Raw genomic sequence first — 27,128 nt, forward strand, 5'->3', positions numbered from 1 at the left:
CACACACATGGAAGCAGAGGATCAATAAGGACCGGTAAATAGGGTATAATGACAACCTGCACCTGGAGCAGCTTATTTCAGATATTGATTTCATGTGGCTCCATAGTGAAAATATAAGCCAGGCAGGTCTCTTCCTAAGCAGCAGCTCTCTCAATGACATCTCAGTCACTTAAACGTTAACTGAAGTTACTCATCTCAGCGACTGAACCATCTCCCTCTCCTCCCTCCTTTTTGACCCAAAGCTACTTTTGAACTCGACCTTCTTTCAGTCTCTCCAGTAAGAATGAAGCCTTTGATTCTTCTGGAGGTTTGGCACCATCTTGGAGAGGTGGCCATTGTCTACTGCTCTCTGCAAAGGAGCGCTTTTTGCTTTCCCTCTATTATCTCTTTGCCACTTACTTTTATTTATCCACAATTCACTTGCTTCATTTACTTAACCAATTGCTATACCCGCATGTCTCTTCCCCTCTCGGTAGGGAGGCCACTGCTCCACAGCACAGAAACTTACGAAAAGCACTTACTTCATGAAAATGCATTCAGCACATGTTAGTAGCAGTAAGCCCAGTGAATATTTAGTAGGAGTGAAATCACTTAAACACATACAAAGGTATTTAAGGTATTCTGTCATTTGCTCCAGTTTTAAAGATTGAGATATCTACAATTCAAGAACACAAGGAGTTTGTTCTGAAGATGGCCTCACCACACACATATTTTCCTAAGACTTTTGAAATCTGAGAGCGTGCCTGTATTTTGCATTTCATAAAAATATGTACAGTCTCTACAACTGAGCAATTATTTCACATTTCATGCAAAGGGCATTAGAAATACAACACCTGGGCTCACACATTTAGCCTGAAGCTTCAGAATGATAACATGCTTTGTGTGTGGCCAAAAAAAAGTATCAGCTGCAAACGTGGTTGTGCATATATTTATATGTAAAGAAATGATTTTACTAGCTATGGAAGACAAAGACAGCCCTCCCAGTGCTGTATGTTGTCACAGGTGTATTACTGACTAATATCAAAACAGATTCCAGTCCACTAATCTGTTTTCAGAAATCCAACTCCCTTGATGCAACAAAATGAGCAAGTTTGGTCAATTCCCTGGTTTCATGTATGAACCTATAATATTACTAGATTAGGAACCACATTATTTATTGATAATTCAGACTTTTTAATAAAGCATTATTTGAGACTAATATATACATCCCTGCACCACACTGTTGAGGAAGGGAACGAGCACTGTAATGAACCTCCACAGCAGACCCTATTTTTAGAATACTCTCAAATTCATCATTAAAGTTTATTCTGTGCAAAGAACCTTTGTTCCATAAAGAACTGGAACGTAAACTTCAGTTCTATTTCAGACAAACACTGTTACTAGTTAAAGCCATTCTGTAACGACTATTAAAAAAGAAAAACAAAAAACGTTCTATTTGTGCCAGAGCTATTACTGAGGTTCCCTACTAAGGAACGCAATCATTGGCTGGATGTCTAGCCTGTTATATAATTACTCAGAGCTTATTATACACACACAATCTTATAAAATATGTGGATTATGCAAACAATCCTACTATATTGATATTTCTCTGACCAGTCCTTATAAAAAGCTAGAGACACAAGTTGGTTTGCCAAGTTTCTGGGCAAAATCTGCTGGCAATGGTTCAAACTGAAAAGTCACAATGGATGCCACAACATGGGCAAGGGTGCTGAAGCCTGTAACCCAGATGTTTGCCCTCACTAAGCTGGGAGGAAAACAGGCTTTAGCCAGGTAGCATCAGTGAAATCATCAAGATTATTTTGGTTGAGAAAGGTGGAATTACATAAACCTAAGCGCAAAAAAAAGTGTTGCAGCCCCAGCAAATATATTGAAAAGGCAGTAGAAGTGACATAGTAACATGAACTGTCAAGGCCACTGTTCATTTCTAGTGTGTAGGGCCTACAGTAAACACTGGTTTAGAATATTAGATGGAACTGCAAAGATCTAGCCCAGCCTCAACTTCATGGTATTACTCACTACTGCAGCACCATGATAACAAGCACATGCCCCTAATATAGGAAAAGGAGTCTCAGAAGATTTCCAATGTTGCTTTCTTTAACAATACAGCTGGAATAAAGTTCAGTCAACAAAACACAAGCCCATGGCCTTATGACATATTTCCTCAATAGCAACACAATTACTTGTGCTGTACTAACAGAAAAAGTGTGATTTACATCTATTTTTACCTACATGTTTCTAGAGAGCTAGTATACAGCTGTTTCTCATGTATATGTTTCTTGTACTTGCAAATGTAATCAATATTTTACATTTTCTATTTTTACTTCAAAATGACAGCTCATAGGAGTCATTAGTAACTGCACAGATCAGTGCAGAACCACTCTCTGGAGAGTTCCTTGTCTACACCCATTTTTCATGAAATCCCACTGACTTTTAGTTGCCACCCACCAGAAATGGTGGGGCAGACTTGGGTTTTAGTGTACATCTTAAAATAAAAGCACAAACCTAAAGCAACATCAGAGACAGCAGTCCACAATATTTTTACTGAAACTTTATCTTTTGTGAAAGTAGATGTTTTAAACCCCCAAAACAATTAACGTGAAAGTTTAGTTTTTACTCATGCAAAAAAGTACAAGACCAAAAAAGACCAAAGAACACCCTGTGCCTCTGTTGTTCTCGATGTAACTTAAAATCCAGCATGGATAGTATTTTAAATATTGTTGCATACTGAATGTCAGACATGCAACACAGGGTTAACCCAGTGATCCACCTACCTCAGGATTCTGTCTCCAAGGATGATGGGCAGGGCACAAAAACCACTACCTGTGGTTTATGTCTCATTTACTCCCCCAGCATCCACTGTTGTTACACAGATGAGAACATCTGCCTCTTTTGGTACCTGTGGACCTGTAGACCATAGCCGTGCTTAACCTGCTGGTCTGCCTCCACAACCTCCTCTGGCAACAGGTCGGCCAAGTGATGTAATTTCTCCATGTGCACAGCCACTGCTCCTCTACAAATGAGCCTTGCAACATTCCCTAACAGAGAAGTTAAGGCTATTTTTGGAAGGAAGACTCATAAAAATCAATTCCAATACCTTCAGCAGTGCTTTAGAGCACTGGCACGCAGCAGCCAAACACACCTCTTGTCCCTGGGATTTTTCTAAGAAATTCCCATCACACGGAGTGCAGCAAGAAGATAACAGGAATTACCACAGAGGAACTTGGCCAGTGCTCTAGGCTAGAGGAAGACAAGCTGTTCAAGTAAGCTAACTGTTGCTGTTTTATTACCCTCCCACCACTCTGAGCACAGAAAGGGTACAGCAATACATCCTATTCACACGACTGTGACTCTGCTGGTTGAAAAGTTTTATCAGCCCCTGACCAAACAGCAGCTCACCGTTGCCATTTCCACCACAAGAAGTTAGATGTCACTTTATCTTAACTTGCCTTAGCTGAACATTTTGCTGTTGTTGCTGCTATTGTTTTCATTTGTTCCAAGCATCATTATCCCAAAAGTTGTAGTTAAAACTCAGTGAAGGAAAGACAAGAAGGAGTCACATGGTTAAATTTATTTCCTACCAGCCAGCCGGGCTGCTTCTCTGATGATCATCTGTTTCTTGCGGAAGGAATGAACAAAAGCTACTATTTACATGTTTAAACTAACCCGGCCCAGTTTGTCTCTAATGGTTCACGGAATAATCGTATGAACCATCTAGCTGGCAGGTCTGAGTGGCAGGAGCTTCTGCCAAAGGCAGCAACGGGCTGCCGAGAACGCATGCTTTTCACAGCCTCATCTCTCCCTCTAAAGTCAACCGTAGCTGTCTGAGCGATGAGTACATTTGAAAAGAGGTACCAAAATAGTTCCGATGGGCCACATGCATGATTTTATAATGAGTTTCTAGGGTACAAAGAGGAGATAGGTGTCTACCTCCCTTGGTGCATTCAATTGCAGAAGAGTGCCCCTGCCTTTTCGAAAGGTTAGCATTAGGCATCTGCTCTGGAAAACATTCGTCTTAGATCTCAGCATTTCCCATCATTCTGGACACCTGCTGATGCCTGCCACAAAAGCCAAATACTCAGTTTAATGCTTATCTATCAATTGCTTTGATTCATACAGGAAAAAAAAAAACTCAGTACAATGTTTTCTCCGCTTACATCACCAACCAGCTGAGCCATCTAGATCTATTATTCCCCTTTCTTTCAGTTACCCTCTCAGCATTGTTGACAGTGCAAGCAGTGCACAGGTGATACAGCAGACTGAGACAGAATAGGAACATTGTAGTTAGGAGTAATATTTTCTTTTTATATAAAAGAAAACCCCTTATTTATATATTTGGAGATGCAAAGAAACACAGATTATATGATTCACCCTTGACATTTTGCCAGATAACTTAAATCCTGTAATATGCCCCCTAATGACCTGAATATAATACCGTGGTGTTACAGTGTCACTTAAATACTGCAGTGCACTTCCACTGGCAGTACAGTCTGTGGAGTTAATATGTAATGTACAGGATTATACTGCCACTAAAATATTACTTAATGCTGCTGAAATTTCAAATTAATTCTGGGAGCTAAATCATTATTCAACTCTGTCTTTGCAGAGATACATTCCCCCAGTTGTTCTAATAACAGCAATTTCAGGACTAAAAGGTTGGTACTGTCTTTTGAGGGTTGCTCAACTGGAGAAGTGGCCTCTAAACTACCAAGCAAATTAATGCGCTGGTGCATGGATGCTTGTGACCAACAAAATAATTTGAGAAAAAATGGGTTTAAATGTTAAGAGCACTCATAGCGATGTGCTAATGCATCATTGCATTATTTCACGATAAAAGGAGAGCCTAGTCCAGTTTTCTCTGGATGTTGATACGTAGGCACTCATGTGTTCCCTTCCACCACCACACTGCTCCACAGACAGGAGATAATATTTGAGGAGACAAATTCTTGCTGAAGTAAACAACGCAACTGCTGGTAACCGATGAAACCAATCTATGCCAGCCAAGGATGTGGCTTTCAAGTCACGCTGAGTTCCAGTTTTCCAAACCTAAGTAAACAAACTTTGCCTTTTTACTGCACTGTCTTGTTGTTTTTTTATTTTTTTTCCTACGTAATTCCTGTTGCCAGCAAGCATTTTATACGTTTAAGTAACCGTAGCACTTAAGTCCTAAGATGAGCAGATCCTTGACGCTTCATTATAACCCATGTACAAGTTCATTTGCAAACACAGGAAATCGGGGAGAGAGAGAGAAAAACAAAGCGTGGACTTAAAGGCAAAGGCAGACTTCTCCTCTGAAATTCTGCCCTTGTGGTTAGATTAGCCTCTCCCAGCTAGAGCACCGGGTTGTTCACTCCTTCTACAGCCAAATGCCTTAAGCCTGGGAAACATTCCCAAGAAATACTGTAAAAGAAGTGGTAAATGAGGAACAAGATGAGGCCAAATACAGGGACTGAAAAGAACTTGTGGTTTTAAGTCTACATTTGGAATAATTAATCCTTTTCCTTATTAAAACCGTTACCTACTTCCTCATTCATTAATATTGCCCTTATTTACGCATGTAGCCAGGCCAAAGATTTTCCCCTCCCTCCGAATATAATTTCCTGCTATTGACAGACACTTTCAAGTGCTGGATATGTGTATGTCTACATGGCATATTGCAGGCAGAGGCGAGCCTTCTTGGCCACCATCCAAGCCAGCTGTAAATGAGCCAGCTCCAAACTGGAAGCTGTGTAAGCACAATTAGCACAGCAGTAAGCCTGATCTAACACATCCTGCCAAGAGACCGAGCTTATTAGCTCAGGCTCAACACAATGCTAACGATGGGTACGGCTCTTCTGGTTTGGCTCCATACAGCATGTGGCCAGCTGAAGATGAGCAGATCAAGCTGGCATCTGCTCACAAGACACGGTGTAGGTACACGCTGTCTTGGGGTACACCCTTCCACTGCAAGGTCTATCTGCTTCCTTCTGCATGAACTCCAAAATGCTTCGAATGCAAACCAATGGGACAAAAGTTTGAGGTCTATGAGGACTGAGTGCAGATGGATGGAACAGGGATCTCCAGGTGAGAACTTCAGAGGCAGTATGAGAAAAAAGGGACCAGGTAGGTGTTAGGCATCAGATAGACAGGAAAAAGGCAACAGAAACACCAAGGGAAAGGGAGAGCAAAATACTGCATGACTCTGAAAACTGATAATGGGAATCATGAGCATTCCACCTCTAGCTTATTGGCTCACATCAGATCCAGTGCAGATGGATTTCAGGTTGCGTAATTGGGACCTGAAAAATAAGAGTTCTTCTTCTTCTACAGTTTATAATAAAGGAGCAGTGATAATCTAGTGGTTGGCACTAGTTTATGAGAGAAAGTTAGGAGTTGAGAGGAAAATGAGACAAAAAGCGAAGGGCAGCAATTAAAATTATCACCGAAAGGAAAATAAATGGATAAAAAAACACATTGTAAGAAAAGAGCCTGGAGAGACTGGGAATGTTTACTTTTAAAAGGTTATTAATAAAACAGTCATTGCAAAACTATATTAAGCAGAAACTAGCCAATAGGAGTTACTTGGTGAGCTTCTGCCCACCCAGTACGAGAGCACATAAACAAGAGGAAATTCCATTAAATTAAAGAAGTGCCACATTCAAAGGCAACAAAAGGAAATACCTTCTTATTCAACATGTAATTATATTGTTGAACTCCCTGCCACCAGACTGCTGCTGTGACAAACACTCGGTATCTTTGAAAGGTGTTGTTCGTGCCTGTTTTCTTTCTCTTACCCTACGTGCCAAGAAGTATTTTTAGTTCTCACTTGCTTAAGCTTTCTGCTGTATGGGACAGGTAGAAGTGGGCGAGAAGAGACCCCACGTGGAGCTGCAGACAGGCTCTTTTGCGTATTCACATCCTAAAGCTGAATGAGGTTTATTTTCACTTGTGAGATTTTAATCTACTTTCCGCACACAGAAGTTTTCCATGGCTTGCTAGCTCGGTATCTTGTCTTTGAAAAGCCTTTGTTTGATCTGTAGTGCAAACTGCATGTTCTCAGCAGAGCACAGGTAGTTTAAGTACATTGACCTGAACATCAGTTTAGGCTACACACCTGCTGGCATTTCACGTGGTATTTCACACATGCCAATACCTAGATTTCAGTCATATTTATCTTCAGGATCCAAGAGAGCATTTGAATCACTGATAGGTGCTTGAAAGGATTTTTTCTTTCCTTTTACCCATCCTTTCATAAACTTCTAAAAACATTGACAAATCAGGCAGAATTAATCATACCAGGTTAAGAGATGGACTTAGCTGTAGACAAAAGAAAAACTGAGAGCTAAGATTACACTCATATTGTTCTTTTGTCTTGAGGAGGAAAAACATTTCTCTCTTCCCACTTGAAGGCCTCAAAAGGAAAGCTATACTATCAGAAATATCAAGGCTTAATGAAATGTGTGAAAAAAACAGTTGTACCTTGAATTTTCTAACTTCAGTAATAATAAATAGAGGAATTTAAACTCAGTTAAGTACTTTTCAATATGAAATACATTGAAAAATTCTCAACAGTATTACTATTGCAGACCAGTTCAACTTATTTAAAATCAGTTAGCCATTTAGAAATATATAAAATCCATTATTTTCAACTAATTAATTTCAGACTCAGTTCTGGAGAGTCACAACATATGCATACACATACATGTTTATAATATACATATGCATAACCTATATGTGTCAAATTAACCCATCAATTCCCTTCTCTATGTATGCTTTTATTGAAAAGATGCAGATTTTTGGCTGCTAAAGCAGTTGATCTAGAACACCCCAGAAGAACACATTTCCAATAGCTGTAAGAACACACTGAGGAGATAAACAAGATTAAGGGGAAAAGGGTAGGCGGAGAAGTAAAATAATTGCTAGTTAGCTATAAATATTTTTGTATTGAACAAAAATAAATATTCAATCAGCGTATTATTTCTTTTGGAAGTACATCTTTACACAAAAATGCAAGCTAGCATCCTTCATAAGGCTGTAAGGATCTTGTCCGTATCACCACAAAAGAGTTCTAGCAATCTCCAGTGCGGTCACATGGTAAGTAGAACATTTCCATACTGATTTTATTTAGTTTCCTTCAAAGTAATGCAATCCATTAAGAAGTAATAATAATAATAAAAAAACTCTGAAGACTTCTGCTAGAAGAAGTACCTCAGAGTAAAAGGCTTGTCTATACTGGATATATGTACACGGCTTTTTGTTTAGACAGAGAAAAAACAGGATAAATCACAATGTGCTTGCAATAAGGTTCTTTCATTTTTAACCAATACTGGTCAATTCAATACAGGTCAATTCATCCAGATAGAGAAACCTTCATTAAAAATATAGTTTATTTTGGTTGCTTTTCACCGTGCTGAAGTGATGTCTTCCGACTGTCAAAGGCAATTAAAAACATGGTGCCTTTGAGCACAAGTTTCCATCCTGATTCCCTTTGGCCTGCCTAAACAAAGTTTCATTATAAAGACTTGGGAATTCCTAGGTGACAAGGGACAAAACCCAATGGCATGGGAAGCACCATTCAGATATACACATTATCACCACATAATTAACTGGAAAAATTCTTTGCACTTACAAGGGCATAGAACTTATAAACCAGCGAGATCCACTGAGGAATAAAACAAAACACTGGAACATCTCCAAAAAAAATTAAGTTCTTGTACACTGTTTCCATTAACTTACCAGGTACATTTGTGTCCCTTTTTCACCTAAAATTTGCTACAGTGCTACAGCATTTTACTAACTATCAAAGCACTGGAGACAACATTGGGAAGAAACTCAGACATCACTAGCATTTTACTCCATTACACTGAATGAGATTTCTTGGGTGTTTCTCCCCATTTCTGCATGTTCACTTGGAAAAAGCACAGACAAGCAGAAAGCGCCTAACTCAGAAGACAGTTTTTGAATCACGTCTTGCTTTTTTTTGCACAGAAGATAAATACCAGTGCTCCTGAATTTCTCAGTTAAGCAGCTTGTTTTAATAGCGTGTTTCTCCTCACATACAGCGGGCCCTGTGCCTTTGGGGCTACTCAGCTCCACGCCATTCCTGCTTGCCCGACTGCCCTACCTGCAGAGCAGTGCCTACAGCCACTGACAGCACCCATTCAGAGGACTTGGCCAATGACCATGGTACAATTCCTATGTCACAGCATCCAAGATTTTTCTACCTGCAAGCTCTGGGGAAAAAATGGACTCTGCACTCTCCACCTCACCCTCCGACCCCGAGCAGGCCTCGGCCTGACCCGAGGCATGTGAAGCAGCAGAAGCACAAGCAGAAGGGGCTCAGACAGTGATTGCTGTGCCCCACCTACCTACCCTTACAGCATGGGAGCACTTCCAAAATTACCACTACGGCTGCCTCAACCATTTCTTCCCACCTTTAAGGAGGGAAAACACCCCTCTTTTCTTACAGCTATTTCTGTCAGCAAAGCTGTTTCTAGGGGCTGATTTCCCTTCCTCACACCTCCAGCCTTAATTCCTGGCACATCTTTGCCTTATTCTTTCTTCTTCCTACCCAAAGACATTCCCAACCATTTGATTCACTGTTTTGCACATCTTCCTTCTTTGTTTTCTGCTGTTGTCCAACATTTTTGTTGCTTCCTCAGCATCCACTGAGACGTGCAGAGAGCAGCAGGAGTCAGCCAGCACTGCACTAGTGGCAACCAGACATCACATGTTATATTCAAACAAAACAGAAACCTTATTTTAATAAGGTAAATGATGCTACACTTCTACACCATGGCAATACCCTTAACAATCAGTCACTGAAGTCCTAAAGATTGGCTTCAAAAGGTTTGGTAGGATAGAGGAGGAAAGAGTGAGGAAGTCCTGTTCACATGCTGCACCCAGGCTCCTGTCCCATCCCTGATCTGTCCAGGCTGCTCCTTGGTGTGCTGCTTCTAGGGGAGAATTTGGAAGAAAACAGCCACCAGCACCACAAACAAAACCACTCTGTTTCCTAGCTCGGTGACAATCTGCGTGCCACCTTTCTGTAACTTCTGGTGCAATTATTAACCTGACTCAGCAACAAAGCCATACTGATATGGTTTTAAGATGTCGACTGAGCGTGCACTGAGCAGCTCCTGCAATACATAGCCACGCTGCTCTGGCCATTTTCTCGGCGGAACAGCTGAAACAAGCAGGTCCTGCCTCTGGCCACTTCTTATCAACTCCCTCACACTGCCTCTCCCCACTCCTCCCTAGCAATGTCAGGGCAGCGTTAAGGCACTGTGTAGTGAATTCAGTCAGTTAGGCTAAAAATACTCCATTCATCCTCCCCCTTCCTGCCCATTTTTGCAGGGTTATTTTTAAGATGGATCCATTCTCTGCTCTTGTTCAACAAGCAGCGCAGCTTGTCTGGAAGGGGAAAGGCAGGAGGGGGAGGAGGAAGAGGAAGATGCATCTCTTCCAGCCCAGGGGTGCAGGAGGCACTGCAGGGTCTACTTCAGCCTGCTTTGCCTCTAAGACCTGCCACATCCATGACATTACAGGCTAATACAGGGCTTCTCACAATCCATGCCAGCTTGAGTTGGTGTTTGCAAAGTCTCAAAAGGAGCCTGTGCTATTCCTACAATTAGAAAGAACAGGTTTGCATAATCTTAACCCTCATATCCCAGGAGCCAGAACTAATTCACTGCTTTTCTAATTTGACTTGGGGATTCTACACTGCAGCGGCAGGACTTAGGAAATAGCTCTTCACTGTAACCTCGTTTGAGTGATCATCTTTTGTTTGCATTATTCCAGTTTGCAAGATGACAGCTATCAAGTCAGATTACAGAATGCCACTCACAGTGACACATGCCAAAAGTAAACCATTAAGACCACCTAAACAGTGGAGTTAGGCTTAATATTTAGGTCGCCAGGAATTACGTTCAGTAAGAAATGCAGCAATAAAAAAAAAAAGCACCATGTATCTTAACTTTTTTCTTTAGAAATTGGTTACTATTTGATAGGAATTTAATAATAGGAATTATTGAAATTAATTAGACTGATCTGATAAAAACTTTTGGATTCCTAAAAAAACACACCTATACTGTAATACATTTAGTCTGACAGAAAAAAAAAAAAAAAAAAAGGAAAATACAAAAAAAAATATCTTCCTGAAGTCCCTGTTCTTTCTGTGTGTTTATGAAGCCTCCGGAAATACCATGGCAAACATTCCAGCTCTACAGCAGTGAGGCCATGTGACCCCAAGGCACAGCAAGGAACTTACTTCCCGAGTTTCTTCATGGAACAGAGAAGTGAGTTTTAGTTTTACTTTTTTAAACCAGGATCCAAGTCTAGGGAAACCTTTAGCAGATTCAGTACATTTTCAAAAACCCAGTTTTAAAACAGGGTGTTTTCTCTCTGTTTTAAAAATACTTTTTGCATTTCTACGACTGCACATGTTATTTTTATAATAAAAGACCAAAGACTTAAGCCTATATTTACTAGGCATAAAACACAACATACTCTTTAAGGCACTACTAAAAACATTTGCCATGTCCTCCAAATCTCCTGTTACAGTTATAATCAGTACTATTGTATTTCTCAATATTTTCAAGATCTTTTCCCAGTGCAAAATACGGCACAGTTAAAAACCCTCCTTCTTCTAATCCTCCAGTACGATTTTAGTTAGAGCTATTAATAAAAGGATTTATGCATATGAGCTTTGCTAAATGTTACAAAAAAGTGCTTAAAATGTGAGCTTGAATAACAACCTTCCATTTTGCAAACAATCGTGTAAGTACTTGGAACTAATCATTTAACATGTAGGAGTATGGATGAATCATAACGTAATAGTTGGGTATCAGTTGAAATATTTGTTTTGTCTTAAAACAAAATAGAACAAAGCAATGCCATACAAAAAGGAAAACAGTTCTGCAGTATAAAAGCACAGCAAATGGCAGGCACACACCACTAACTCGCTTTAGTAGCCATGTCAGAAACGCTTCTAATTATCAGAGGTAAAAGAGGGATGGCATTTCTGCTGGAAGCAAGTTTTACACTTGATTCTTTCCTCTCCCCTCTCTTTCAGCCTATAAATATTAGTCTTACACATTTTTCTCCCATGCAGCTCTTGAAAAGGTTGAGTTTTTCAAGGCTGAGAGCAGACAGAAATGTTCATCAAGAAATGCCTTCGGGTCAACTGTCTGTAGCTCATCAAAGTGCAGCACTGAAAATATGGATGAAGGGGAGGAGGATTATACGAGCATGGTACAGCACATTAAAAAAAAATCTATGCTCTGATGATCATTAGCTTTATCCTTTTGGAAACGGATTCAGTTATCATCCAGGCACCCCTGATGGTGATGGTCACAAGGGTACCGACTCCTCCCTCCCATTTCAGCTGCATTCAAAACAACTACAAATACATGAAAGTTTCTTTAATGATATTTGCCAATACAAGGAAATGCCACGGGGATGTGATTAAGAGTAAAAGAGGAGATGAGCCACATGATAGTGTAAGGAAAGGCAGCTGGTCCACAAAACAATTAAGGTGTTGACCAAATATTTGAAAAGCTCTAAACAGCACTGGAAGTAAGGCAAAGATGAAAGTACCTATTGCTTTACAAAATACTTAAGATATCTTGAACAACAAAAAAAAACCAGCAGCAGAACAAGTTAGCAAAAGACAGGGGGGAGGACAAAAAATGCAGAGCATCTACTATCTGCTTTTTCATTCTGTACAACAGCTGGACATGAGATATTGAACACATTATTGAAACTACTGTTCATTTCTACTCAGGGATTTCTCCTTTGTTTATTATAAACGCACATTTATTGGCAGCAAGTAGAACATATTATTGCTGTGTTTTATAGCTCAAATGGCTCATGCAAAGAGTAATTTGTTTGTATTCTGTATCACGATCAATAGCTGTACCAGGGATAGCCCGAGGAATGTTTATGCTGAAGGCTTTGCTTGCAGTGTTCTGTTGTTGCAATCAATTGACCAAACAGGACTGCTTCTTAAAACAACAAATAAACTTTGATAGTGACCAGATCAGTCGTTAAAGCATAAAGCATGAAGCAGCGTCTGGAAAAAGACTGAAGGCCCCCAAGTATTTCTTACTGCCGGCTGGTCCGTAAAGCCTTCTTACCTGAGTATTCCCCACTGGCCTTTCTTCCTCTCGGTAGCTGGGGCACGTTTCCTCAATGCCCTCACATAACAAGATCCAGTTTCCTGCAATAAAAGCACAGGCACATCATACTTCCGTTCTCCTGAGTGACATGGTAGCATTTGAAAAAGCTTGCTGTGCAGATCTGAGATAAATGAAGGACATTTAGGAGTCCCAGGAACAAGTCTGGAGCACCAGATCTGAGACTTGGTCCACAATTCCAGCTACCCCCAACTCTGGAGAATCACTTCAGCAGTTTAAGCCTTACAGGTTTTCTTGTCCATAAAAAAGAGATGAGGAAAAGATAGCAGGATTCTGTTGAGGCTTAAACCAAAGTTTACCAACAGTAAATGGTCTTTTTTTTTTTTTCCTCCAGTTAAAAGTCATCTTGAAGTCTCTTCCGTTCTCTTTATACAGGCACACACTGACTGCTACAGGCTAAGTGCCATTAAAAAAATAAACAACCCCTCTAACTCTGCTTAAATGGATACACCAAAATACCTCAAAAACACCATCCTGACTGTAGCAAAACAAAGCAAGCTTATGAATTACATTGGCACAGCACCGCAACTTCTAGGAAATGTTTTTTAATTATAAAGAAATACTGTAAAGGGAGACTGCAGAATGTTTACGGGCACTGTGTATTTTGTTACATGCTGTTTCAGCAGTCAGACAAGGTGTCCTTACAGGCTGACGCTGCCAGGCTCTAGAACTCAGCACATACTGAAGAAAGGAACACGATGAGTACATTTTGCTTCTCTTTTGACTAAATTCCAAGTAACTTCCACGCAAGAGAATTTTTCACTGAACAGGAAAAAACAAGTCTGGTGGAAAAAAATAACGTGCAACTCGTGGCCAGTGCAGAACCTCCACAATGACCAGCAATGGAAGCAGGCACTTGGATAACCTCATGTGATGCAAAAGTCACAGGTGACCAACAATAAAGCAGAAAAACTTTGAGTTTTTCACAGAACTTGTTACTTGCAGCAACATTTGTTACGCAATCTTATTTACCCTCCTCACTGACAATTCACAATGAATAAAAACATGTCTGAAAAACATATGCTAGGAACAGTCATCCCATCACTGGTATGTATAGTGCCACCAAGGGACAATCTGCTTCAGATGGGAACTCTGCTGTTCTCGGCCTGCAACAAATGGCAATTCTAGAAAAGTTACACATTGACAGGCACCCTGGGTGAATGATTGGCTTTTAAGGCCTCATTGAACTGTGACTGTTTTCCCCCAGAACATATTTATTCTCATCCAGAAGTTTTCCCCAGTGCTTTTGTTCTGCTTATACAAGCCAGGGGAAACATGCTAATTGATTCAGATTTAGTACGTGTTAACATGACTTTCTCAACTAACGCAGACTAGGTCTTTAATTAAGTCTGAATTAATTATTTATCTAACTTCATTCCTCCCGCCAAAGGATCAACTTTTGTTCCACCCACCCCAGGAGCTGGGTACCATCCCAGGATCTGCCGGCGCGACGGGACGGGACCTCGGTAAGTCGGGCCGCGGCGTTTGCTTGGCAGCTTCAACTCTGCCTCTCACTTCTCCCTCCTGGACGCTCGCTTCCAAGCCTGCAGTTGTGCAGCTGCACGGTTAGCTGGATCAGGGAGCTCATTTCCTTCAGCATGCTGTCTCATAAACAGCTGTGCCAACTCAGCGCAGGGAGCGGGCACGAGGGCAGGAGTGCTCAGCCGTGATGGCAGAGGGTAGATCAGAGGCTGCTTAAACCAGCTTAAACTGCACTGCTGTGAAATGGGAAGCCAACACTTCGCTCCACTCTTTTGTGCTTTAGTTCCTCCATCTGCACAACTGGCACCACAATTCCTGTTTTGTTTTATAAAGCACCTCTGAAAAGGGCTATCCCATTAACATTTCGGTGAATTCACATCACAGACCACCCACCCCTTTTGCAAATCAGGTCCAAGCTTCCCTGGCATGGTCCCCACCAGCATCTGCTCCACACTTTCACCCCACAACCTCCTCAGGGGCCAGACCATCACCCCTGCCTGTTCCTGGGCCCTCGTGCCAGCCCCAAACCCTGCCAGCATGCTGGGCAGGGGTTTGCTCTCAACTGCATTCAGCCTATGGGGAAAAAACAAAATAAAACAAAAAAAAAAAAACAACAGCTTTTTTGAATGCCTGATCAGTTCTCTCAGACTATTTCTAGGAAGATCCTCAAGCCAGTCACACTGGCACAGTTTGGGGGTAGGAGGCTATGCCTTGAAAATGAGAATAGATGGGTAGGGGAAGAGGAGACAACTGGAAACACCGTAAAACCAGCATCAACAACCTTGCCTGGTGTCAAACCACAGCCTTGCTGCGGTGCAGTGCACTGCCTCAATTTCTCATCAATCTCCAGTTCGCATCCTGTGATGCAGCTGACTGAGAGGGCTCAGGGAAGAGCCAAGAGCTTCATGAAAGCATCCACCAAACAGCACAGGATGGTGAAGCTGCCGGGGTGAGAGCTGGGGAACAGAGGGGAGCCCGCAGCTCCAGGCACAGCCAGCAATTCCTGCGCGTACGGATCCAGCAGAGGGAGCACAAAAACAGAAGGTTTATTTCTTGGCCAAATGTTTTGGCTATGAAACACTGGATGTTTGAAATCCCAGGCACTTTGTATTAGATTATTTCTATAGTAATGCATGTGTGGTGCATTACAAACGCATAATAGACAAAACCCTTGCTCTGAGTAGATTACACTGTAAAAATCAATACAGCGAAAGAGACAAGCAGCACACGCAGCACGGGCTGTGGAGGCCGAGAGCAGGAGGGAGAGGCAGCACAGCAGGGCTGCCAGCCCTGGCGATTTGATCATGTCTCCTGCAATAACAGGAATTTTTCCTACAGACAGCCCTCCGATGTCCCATCGTCACATGGAAACCTCAGCTTTCAGCTTCTCTTTGTTTTGCTGTTGTTGCTTGTTTGTTTTGAAGGTGCTATTTCTAGGCTTCCAAAGGGAAAACCAAAGCTGCAGAGGTCATCAGGCATGCCCTAAAGCCTCAAAAATTCCCTCTCCCCTCCCTGCCTGGCCTCCTCCACTGCCCCAGCCCCGGGCTGTCCTTGCTCCCCGTGGGGTGGCCACGGCCCCTCAGGGCTCCTGCGTCCCCTGCCACCACTGCCAACTGAGGTCCAACGTACTGCACCGTTTCAGTGTTTTGCTTTTAAGACCAAGGCCTTGGTTCTTGGTGTTTTTGCAGAGGTGGAGAAATGGAAAAGGTTGACATATATACAGGACACAGCCAAAGCACAGCACATAGCCTTATGATTAAAGCATGAGAGAAACAGTGAAAGGGGACTGGAAGAAAGCTAACAAGGAGGCGATGCAGCCCATCTTCAGGCCTCCAAAGGCCCAGCTGCACCACCACAGCGGGCCCAGCTCAAGCACCACCACCCTTCCCCCTGCCTTCTCACCGTGCCCCAGTCCCACCAAGTCACCCCTTCACCAACAGATCTACCTGGGGCCCCCAATGCCTCCTCAGCCCCTGGGGACCTCGCTGCCAGCTTCAGCGCTCAGCCTCGGCTGGGTTCAACCAATAGCAAGGAACTCTAATCCAAAGGACAACCCAGAGTAAAACCTGCAGTTGTCATACACAAAATGCAACTTGAGCTCTACATACCCAAACAAAAATAAAGAGAGCAAACAAAACATGCACACAGAAATACTTAGAAGACAGAAATACTGCCAAGATAGACAATTAAGTGTGCTGTACAATCCTATTATGGAAACACATTAGGCAGGTGCACTTCAGGGTTTTTTCCTCTTTTCGTGAATTATTCCTGAGTTCTGGCATTATCCTCCTTAAGCTGCAGTATGTTCAAGCTTGGAATTCCTATACAACCGCGGTGAAACAGTGTGTGGGCAACCCCAGCTCTCACGTATCCCAGGCTGCAACTGGGTCAGAAGTGAAGAACACAATGTGCTGCACTTCCTACATAGCTTACTGGTCAGCAAGAGAACTTCTGCCACACGGAAAACACACGAACTTCTAGACAGTGTTTAAATATTAAATGCTGTCCTCATCAGTTAGTGTAGCCCTTGATCAGCTCAGGAGTTTTTAGAAAATTGGGTGTGTGTATGGCTGATGAGCATCTGATGCTGTCTTCTGCTAAAACGTCTGCTAGCTCTGTATGAAAGAGAAGCATAAAGTGTTGCTCAAGTAAGCAATACACACTAGGTGTTTTCTGGGAGAAAAAGAGAGACTAAGCTCACAGCATCGCAGAAATGTAAACCAAGATCACGTTGCCCTGCCAAGGGTGTTGTGCTCCCTTCCTGAGCAGCAACAGGGCAAGGAAGGGGATCAGAGGTGGGAGGAAAAGATGTGGAGGGGCAGAAGTGATGAGGGTGTCAGAGGGATGGTGGCTTCAGAATGACAACTGTCAACTTTGCCTAGGCTTGGCCCCCTCTAATCCTCAGCAAAACAGAACCCAAAAAGCACACCAACCCACCCCACCAACACACAGCATCTGCTGGCTACAGCATGGATGTAAACCGAAGGCCAGAAATCTGCCTCCAAAGTGGGGCAGAAGAAGGCAGCCACACTGCCCCCAAGTGTCCCCATCTCCCCTGCGTCAGTGGGTCACTGGCAGACAGGCCGTGGGGCCACAGAGCGTGCTTTGCTCCAGGCCGCCAGGCTCTGACATGGTGCCCAGCTCGCGGCACCTTGTTACTGCCGGCAGGCCTCCGGGGAGGCAGGCAGCCTGCTATGGGGCAGAGCGGAAAAGCAATGAGAACTTGCAGTTTTGCTTGTTTTTTCCTATCTTCCACTGGGGCAAAAGCAAAAGGTTTGTTTACGTAGTCACCACTTCCTTGAGTTTTTTCCTCTGTGTGGTTTTTGGTTTTTAATATACCTTTAATTCAGTTCAATGATTTCTTTAAAGCAGAAGTGGAATCAATCTCAAAATTACATTAGACATTATTTGAAATACACAAAATAACGAGCACACCTTTTCTCAGATGCAGCTTGTGACTTCCTCACTTTGAGACATAAGGGGATTTTAGGGCTGTGTCACACTCCATGAGCATAAGACCTCATGGCAGCAGTAAGCAGTGCTACGATCTTCAGTTTACAGCACCGACAGCAAAACCCTTTGCCTCTCCTGGCTTGCTCCACTACAACCCCATTTGTTGGGCAACAACTTTCCTGAACCCCTTGTCTTTCCCCTGCCACATGTGAGGCCCAGCACACCTGAAGCCACCAGGCTGCCACCACTGTGGCCCCGGCAGCCCCCCGGTGCTGTGGCCTGAGGCACAGCAGGGACGAGAGGTGCTGTGACCTCTCCGCATGGGGCTGTCAGACACGAGCTCCTGCCTGCCTGGCCGGGCTGCTCCTGCTGTGGCCAGAAGCAGCCAAGGACAGCCCAGGGGCAGCCGAGTCCAGCACAACCCCAGCGTGCGGCTCGCCACCATTTCCCAAGTGACCGTCCCCACCTGAGCTGCAGCCGGCAGCAGCGTGCTGGGCTGCGTGTTTGTGAGAGAGAAGCGCGCTGCCAGCTCGCTAGCGTAAGATAATGAGCACTATTAACCTTGGCTTGCGCCGAGCCATTGTTCTGGAGGTTGGACACCTCTTGAAAAATCCCTTTATTACAGACCATTTGCCATCTATTTCCATAGCAACTTTTTTTAGTTTATTTTGTTCTGTTTTAGAAAAAAAATTCCCCTTCCCTTTCCCTTCTATTCTATTGTACTTACACAGCCTCAAACAATAACCCACTCGAGCGCGGCCATGGAAGTGGTTTGAAGGAACAAAGGCTGCTGCTGGCATAACCAGTGCAGCCGACTCCCTGCGTACAGCTGCCTGCATGCCCTGTGCAGCTCCGCGCAGCACAGAAGCTGCCGATCCCCTGTACTTCTGCTGCGTGCTGGATACAAAATAAGCTGTGCGCAGGAGGAGCCAATAAAATCATACTGAAGCATCGACTGATGGTGCAGGTGAGTCACAAGCGAGTTCTGCAGCTAGTCCTGCTAAAAGAAGGGCTGCAAGGAGGCTGGGTGACCTGGAAAGAAAGCGGCGTGCATGATCAGGACGAATGCGAACCTCACCGGAGGGAGGAGGCGCAGCAGCAGGAGAGCGTCGCAGGCTCCGCGCAAGGAGATTATTGCCACATCTAGCAGTTAGCACCCACCCAAGTAGTGTGCCATCAACTTAATTCTCAAACAAGACTAACAGAGCAGCGAGACAGGATTAGACATGCTTGTTTTTAACCATTGACTTCTCTCTCTGGTGGAATACTATCAGCATACCGTTGGCATCAAAATGCCTGCCCTTCGGAACGAGCAGAGTGCATTTTTAATTTTACATGTAGCAGTTAGGTCATATGGTGTTATTTATTTTTTAATTTAAACTGGTAAAACATATTTAATCTGTTTTGAGAAAAGAACAAATTGATTTAGCAAGCAGTTCAAGCCTTTCCCTGGAGACAGTCAACCATACTCAGCAATCTGGATATAGGTTGAGACTTCACTAAAGTCATTTTAATTGTAGGTCATAAGAAATGTCAAGATATGAAGCACCAAGGAACACTAAAAATTAAGCCATCATTGAGACTAACAAATGTCTTAGATTTGGCAGTAGAGTATTCCTTTAAATCTTTATGGCATTCCTACTTACGCACAGTAGCAGAGCAAACTGGTTAGGGCTGCATGTAATACATGCACATTATTTTTGCTGGTGGAAAAAAAAAAAAAAAAACTATACTAAGGGAAAACACTGAGGTGAAAGAAACTTAAAACACTACTCATGTGTGTATGTGTGTTACCATTTCCACTTCATTTCATTACACTAAACATCTTGTTTATAAACAAAAAGTTTTGTTTCATCTGGGTCAGAAACCATTCTTCCCTACCACAATAGGAAAGAGGCAAGGTTGCATATACAGTAGATATACGGTAGTACACACATGACAAAAAGCAGCAAAAATTAAGAAGAGGATTTAAAAAGTAACAAGAACAACAACAAAAAACAGAAACAGAAAACCACAGCAGTAAAACCCTTTCAGAACTTTGTGCCCAGGTTTTTTAAGGCAAAACTCTTCAGAATTTTCTTCTTAGTTAAAAAAGCACTTGTAAAACAGGTTTCTTCATGTGGAAACCCCCTACTTCTGTCACTTAGTTTTGAGCTGAACCTTCATTTACTAAAACCCTTTTGTCGAACATTGCTGAAATACCAAAAATTTTCCTTTGTCCACTTTCCTCAAACAACAATGACAAAAGAGGGCTCTAAGCTTACCCACAGAAAGTGAACCCCCCACATCCTTGTTTCACTTCTTAAAACAGAGAAAGTTAAAAAATCAGGAGCACTCATTTTCACAACCAAAGAACATTATCCAAGAGCTCTTACTAAAGCATCTAAAGAAAACATACATAACCTCTCTCCTTCTCCCACAAAATAAAGTGTAAGGGTCAGCTATGTGATATCAGCTGCAGATACATATGTATGTGGTGTTGTTGCTTTTTTTTAATATACAAACTTCCATTCCCAGCATTATCTACCACTCATAGCAGTAGAGACAGAAGTGGGTACTTCTCCCCTTTTGGCTATATCAAAACAGATCTTAGTAGCAAACAGCCACTGGAACAGAAGGCACTCCAAATGATGTGCTGAGGGCCACACCAGTGAAAACAGTTGCACGCTTCTGGAAGAAGAGGAAAAAAAAGTCACTTTAACATCCTATTTTGCTGCCAGTCAAATCATTACTAAAAATCTGCATTACCAACACTAATTTCATCATTTTTTTGCCACTGTTCCTACCAGGTATGCCAAAACTTATGGAAAAGCATTTTAATCTCTAATTGTGAAGCTGGGAATTTTGCATGACTCCTCCTTGTTGACGTCCTTAAGGCCAGCTCACTGAACACTGAGATACTCAAACCATCTCCTGCAGCAGAAAGTACTGCACACACACATCCCCACATGGAGCACCACGGGGCAGGGGACATCACAAAGGGCTTTGTTGTTCCACGGAAGAGAACGGAGGAGAGCTGCAGCACCACGACCTACAGAACATAGAGGCAAACCTGCATTTACAGACCTAAGCCTTTTATGCAAGTTCATGTCACAGAAATAAAAGCACCGAAAGGAACGATCGCACAGACGTGTCGGAGAGAAAGAGCCGTATCTTGGGATCTTACAGCTAGGTGCAGTCTGAGGGCGGTGCTGGGCCCCCCAGCCTCCCCTGCCAGCTGCTCGCTGCAGCAGATGGGCTGCAGCAGGCACCTCTCTCCTCCATCCCACGGCATGAGCCGTTACGCAAGTGCTCCCGAACTGGTAGCCCTGGATCTTGGTTTTCTGCTCCTCTGGGAGGGTTTGAGGGCAGCATGCAGGGCCTCCCCTTGTGCCAAGCCCTGACGGGCTGCCCACGCTGAAACTCTGGGCCGGCTTCGGCTTGGGGAGGCAGCCAAGAGCAGAACGCGTTGCACAACGTGTGCTCTCTGCGGACATCTGAGCTGGAAAGACAGTCACTGCACAGCAAGCTCAAGTTTGCCTCGGGATCTTGCAAGTTTTACTGCAGGCTGTTCTTAAACTCTTCCACGGATGGCATTTGTAAAACTTGGATTAATTTTCTGTGACACTCGAGGAGGGGGGGGGGGCAGAGACCCTAAACTAAAACCCAGCCCTCCCTCACCGACCTCACTTCTAACAGCCGTGTAAACATCCGCTCACTTCTTTCGTGTCCTCAGAAGGCCTCTCTTCAACATGCCAGAAGCTTTTAATGCGTATTCAAGTCGATCGCATCCACCCCCTGCTCCGAACAGGCACAAAAGCAGCAGAGAAACTCCAGCAGATGAGCCCTGGGAGACCCTGCTCCAAGCCCTGGAGATGTGGGGCTGCCACCGAGCTCCCCCCTTCCCCTCGGAGGGCAGAGCTGGCCGGGGAGCTCATGATTGCACCCCAGCTTTATGTGGGCACGGGTAGCACAGTCAACAACCATGTGCTTTTAGCAAGAGAGCGACGGGGAGGCTCCAACAGGCAAACGCTGCCTCCTGCCAGCCCCGGGGGTGGGCTGGGCACCCGGGAGGGCAGAGCTGGTGGAGGAGGGCTGTTTGTGCCGCAAGTGACTCGTGGCGTTGGCTAGAAATTAATTCTTCCTCCTGAGAGGACACGTCCCCATGCCAGCCCGCCCACCCTCCTCTCAAACAAACACAGCACCATGGAGGTCAGGGAGGGGAGGACTCGGTAGCAGGGAAGAAAAAAACAAAACAAAATAAAACAAAAAACCCAAGCATTTAATATTTACATAAGAATGAAGTGTTTCATTAATTACATACAGAATCAATTTGCAGCTATTTTCCTTAAATTTCTCAGTCAAACCCACCGATTTGAAGCACTTTGAACTGCGCTGCACCAGTAATTGTGGATGAATATTTTAGATCAGTCGTGAATCACTGTACTGCATATACCAAATGAACTAATAAGCTGCTCATGTGTGGACTACTGATGTATTTTCTTTCTTTCCTAGACAGATGGAGTGCGGTCTAAAATCAGTTGGATTGGCTACTGGGAATCTTCTGAAAGGCTCACAAAAACCTTTAGGTCTGCTGTTTTATTAAAAATATTACTCAACAGCCTGCGAGTGTTTAAAAGGAGCCAAAAAGAAGCAGAAAAACCCAAACAAGTTTGCAAAGGCACGAGAGAACAGTTGGACATTTCACGCGACTGCAGCAACCTGCACAGAGTGACAACGAATACTGCCAGTGAAAGGTTACTACAGGACTACTGGAGCGATGGACATCATCGCCACCTACACTGTATTTATCATGATACGGCTGCTTACGGACAGTCATTTTAAATTACATACTGTGGCATATCACTTCTGTCATCTGACAGATGTATTCTAGTTTACAGAAGCATCTGTTGAGTCATCAGGAGATCAGAATAGTTAATTGTACTTCGGGGATGCTTTCAGAGATTAAAAGTCCCCTTATTTCAAGCAAATTTTAAGTGTCCCCATAAATTAAACTCCTTTTTCATATACTAAATTAACATACGCACCCACACTCTAATGAAATTAATGTATGAAATGTGAAGAATAACTTCCCTAAAGGATTATCTGTTTTCTTCTGCCTCAACTGTGCTCAGCAATGTGGAACAGAAAACAAAGATATAACCTGAATCCCATGTAATTCTGAAATATGAACTAAGACGTGGCCTCTGCTGGCTGGACACAGAATGCAAAGGAGTGAACCTTCACTCATGAGTTTTAAAAATAAAAATGTAACAGCTGTAAACTGTTAGATGTTTGACATCTCTTTCCTTTGCAAAATAGTTACACTTCCCAAGTTTATACTATGCTTTATTCTACAAGAAACACAGTACATGCTGTATCTTTGAACATAACAAAAGAGTATTAGACAAGGCAGAAGAAGAACCCACAAGATTAAACGTGAATTGAATTAACACAACATTAAGCCACCCGCCATCTGAAATTGATTGCTTCTTATATGCAGGTAGGAACTGAAGGCAAGTGATCACCTTTCATTTATCTAATTATGCAAACATGAGAATTAAAAAGATTAAAAAAAAACTTTTTGAAAATTTCAGTGAGTTTTCAAAACGCACAAGCAGTTGCTTCCAAGCTGAAGTTCATTGGAAGCTTCCAGCCTCCACAGCAGTAGGAGGGTTAAGAAAACATATTCCCTAAGAAGAATCTATCATATAAACTTGGACTTAAAACAATCTAGCAGTGGATTTTTTGTTTGGTTGGGGTTTTCCAGAAAAAAAAGACAGGTAGCCCATTGTTTCTCAGACATGACTGAATTTGCCTGTTCTGCAGCTCATGAACCACAGAGTTCAATTAATCAAATATTTGATTTCACTCAAGAAGTCATCACAGCCCTAAAGTGCTACTGCATAACCAAGAACACCATGCAAGCTTCCAGGCACCAAGACCCCAGCTAGGTTTTGCTTTGCCATAAATCCTAACCTGACAGCACATCTCAGACAATCTAAGCAGACCATTATTCTTTAGTGCTGAGGAAATCAAACTTAAAGGGAGAGCGTAAAAGTTGAGACAAGGACTGCAATCATGACCAAGCTTTAAAAAGGTCCCTCATACTTTCGAAGTTACAGCATATTCCCTTGCTGCTGAACTGAACAGAGACTGCTGTCTCAGTTGCATTAAATTATTAGCTAATTAGCCCTGAGTAAGGACAACAGTGTGTTGATGCTGGCAAGCTGTGAAAAGAACACTTCAGCAAAGAAGATCAATAGCATTTTTGTCTGGCTTACAATAAGAAAACTGCTGGCCCAGGTTATGAGTTTAAGCCATTTTTCATTTGGCAGACAAGACAGCACTAGTGACAGATCAATACAGTAACTTTATGATGGGCTGCTGCTCCTGCAGATGGCAGGACCATAAACAGGCATCATTTTTAAAGCCCGGAGCAGTACATTACTTAGACAGAAACCACCTGACCTTTTATAATACTTAGACTTTCCTACACAATACGGCACATCAGAAAAACGGAGAAAACCAGGAGGATTAGCTGTCCTGTAAGACAGAAGGGAGTATCATCTGCTCAAAATTCATTACTTGAAGTAGCGAGCTTCCACGCTATTTTGGGGATCACACTAAAACCACAAGGTTGGCATCAGGTAAGTACTTATTCCTTCAAAGAGTCAATGTTATAGGGGATCACTTCTTATTTGATACAATTTTCTTATCTCTAGGTTATCTAGAATAATAGAAGGAAAAAACTTTCATGTGCTTTTAAAACATTAGGTGAGTCACTATCCTCTGCAATTAGTAAGCATTTGGGAGAATACCTTTACAAATGGGTGGTTATTGTTCCCATATTGCAATATACAGACCGTAGCATTCGCATTTATGTTTGTTTTTTAAAAAAACTTTCAACTGTATTAGGATTGCCATTTTGTCATGTTTTACTACTTTATCAACAGCAAATGTAAACAAGAAGGTTTTCTAATTCTAGTGCTTGTATGTTAAAACCTCTAGTTGAAGAGAACATGAAAGATAGCAGCTCAGTAAATGATTTAGGTCAGGTCTTCAGCTGAGGACACAGGTGGAACATCTGGCCCAGTATTTACAGTCTTTTCACTATAAACATGAAATAAACACAGAACGTGGTGAATTAATCATATCACCAGTTTTCTTCTGCCTCCTCTTCTTAGGCTGTTTTGTGTCAATTACTGGAGAAATATCTGCTCAAGCAGGACACTAATTTTACAAAAACACACTGGGTTTGTGGGCTTTCATCAATACTTTTTGGTTGCTTCAAGTAACTAATTAACATTAATGTCAACATAAAGGATAGAAGGAGGAGAAAAATATTTACAAGCTCAATATAAAAACTGGCTCCCCATACGGTACTGCTGTGCAGCTGGGTTCTAGCCTGAAAAATGAGATATTAATTTGGTCACTGACTTTACCTTGTGCAATGTGAGCAAACAGTGCTCTGTTTTCTTCTTACTAACACCACAGCCAGCATTAGTACAAAATACAACAGAACAGCACAGAAACCAGAAGTCTCTTGGTTGGGCTCTGCTCGTGCTAAGAATAACTTGGCACATACGATGCCAGATCTGCCACTGATCTGCTTTGCTCCCCAGCTCAAACCCCAGCACCTTCCTTCCACAAGATCCTATATACATCAAGCTGTGCTACAGCGAGAGAACTACGTATCGAATCTATTTTTAAAAGAAATTGAATTTCTTTAAACTCCAAGGCAGGATGGCTTTAACAGTTTCACATTTATAATCTCACCTCTTTTCAGCATGCACAAGGGCTCTTTATACCCAACCGCACTTAGACATGCTGGCTGCCACGCCTGCCAACCACCAGCGCTTGGTTTCAGCCCAGAGACTCTGCCAGACTGCCACAAAATTGCTGGCACAAACACACAAAACAGCAGCCCACAACTCCCATTCGCAGGACGCTAAATAGACTTAGAGATGAGGCCTCTGTAATCCGACTGGGAAAAAAAAAATAATTAAACTCGATTATTAGGTTTTTGTTTTAAAGCCTGCACCTACTGTAAAATAAATAAATAAATAGAAGATACTCCTTGTAGACTGCCTGCGTGCCACTGCTCCAATTCCGAAATAGCCATGAGCAGTGTAGGGAGCTGCCCTGGGAGCCCCGCAGAGCAGAGAGCATCCTCATCTCAGCATTGCGTCTGTGCTGCCGGCCGCCTCTGGGAAGCAGGGAAGGGGACAGAGCCAGCAGCGGTGCTGGGAGGAGCCCAGCAAGGTCCCCAGCACAACTTGGACTTTCTTATTTTTCCTCTCTCGCTGTCAAGATGTACACCACACCCTTCCTCCCAGAGCAGTCTCTGCATATTCCTGCCCTGTTGCTTCTTCAATCAAATTCCCTGGACAGTTTTCTGTACGAAGAGGGCCATTAACTATCCTCGTTGCTATTGTGCTATTAAAATGACACAGCCTTTGTCCGAAGACAGCACAGTATGAACAGCTTTATAGGCTCGTAACATTACCACCAATAAACTGAGACCCCACTGAGGACCTCCACAGCTTCTTGTTGAAGAAGTTGTACATAAAGTGACAAATCCACAAATACAGCTAAGTGCTGCCACTTTGCTACCACTCAAAAGATTAATTAAGTTGAAGGGAAAAGCAAAGACAGGTTTTGAATCCCACACTGAACTTCTTCTTTGTCCTACAGAAGCAAGCACCTGAGTACCTGCTTTTTTCCCCAGCAAATTCTCCCCTGAATAGCTCACTATATCTTAACGCCTGCATCACATTCAGTCAACCCTGAAAATCTGCTCTTTGCTTTATATTTTCAATACTGCTTTCACATGAGGTACACCTATTAATTTTAGGCTTTGCATTTTAATAAAACTATGAACTATTAGCTGGATAGTAGAGCATTTGTGGAAGGAATCATGTCTTCATTATGCACAGTGCCACGATCATATCTAGCTCCATGATGGCGACCAGAAGGTAAGCTCACAATGCGCAGATTAATAAAACCAATAATGAGACTAAAATAGTGCATTCACGTTAC

At 42.8% G+C, this 27,128-nt stretch overlaps 1 protein-coding gene across 10 annotated transcripts in view; it reads right to left on the bottom strand.

Moving 5' to 3' along the window:
• Positions 1 to 27,128, bottom strand: part of ZMIZ1 (zinc finger MIZ-type containing 1) — a 352,041-nt gene that overhangs the window by 218,230 nt on the left and 106,683 nt on the right. For all 10 annotated transcript variants that reach the window (XM_084526374.1, XM_084526379.1, XM_084526380.1 and 7 more), the window contains one exon: positions 13,113 to 13,195. The gene's annotated coding sequence lies outside the window, so the exon portion shown is untranslated. The remainder of the gene's footprint in view (positions 1 to 13,112; positions 13,196 to 27,128) is intronic.

Source organism: Aythya ferina (assembly GCF_964211825.1).
Source record: "Aythya ferina genome assembly, chromosome: 7".
NCBI lineage: Eukaryota > Metazoa > Chordata > Aves > Anseriformes > Anatidae > Aythya > Aythya ferina.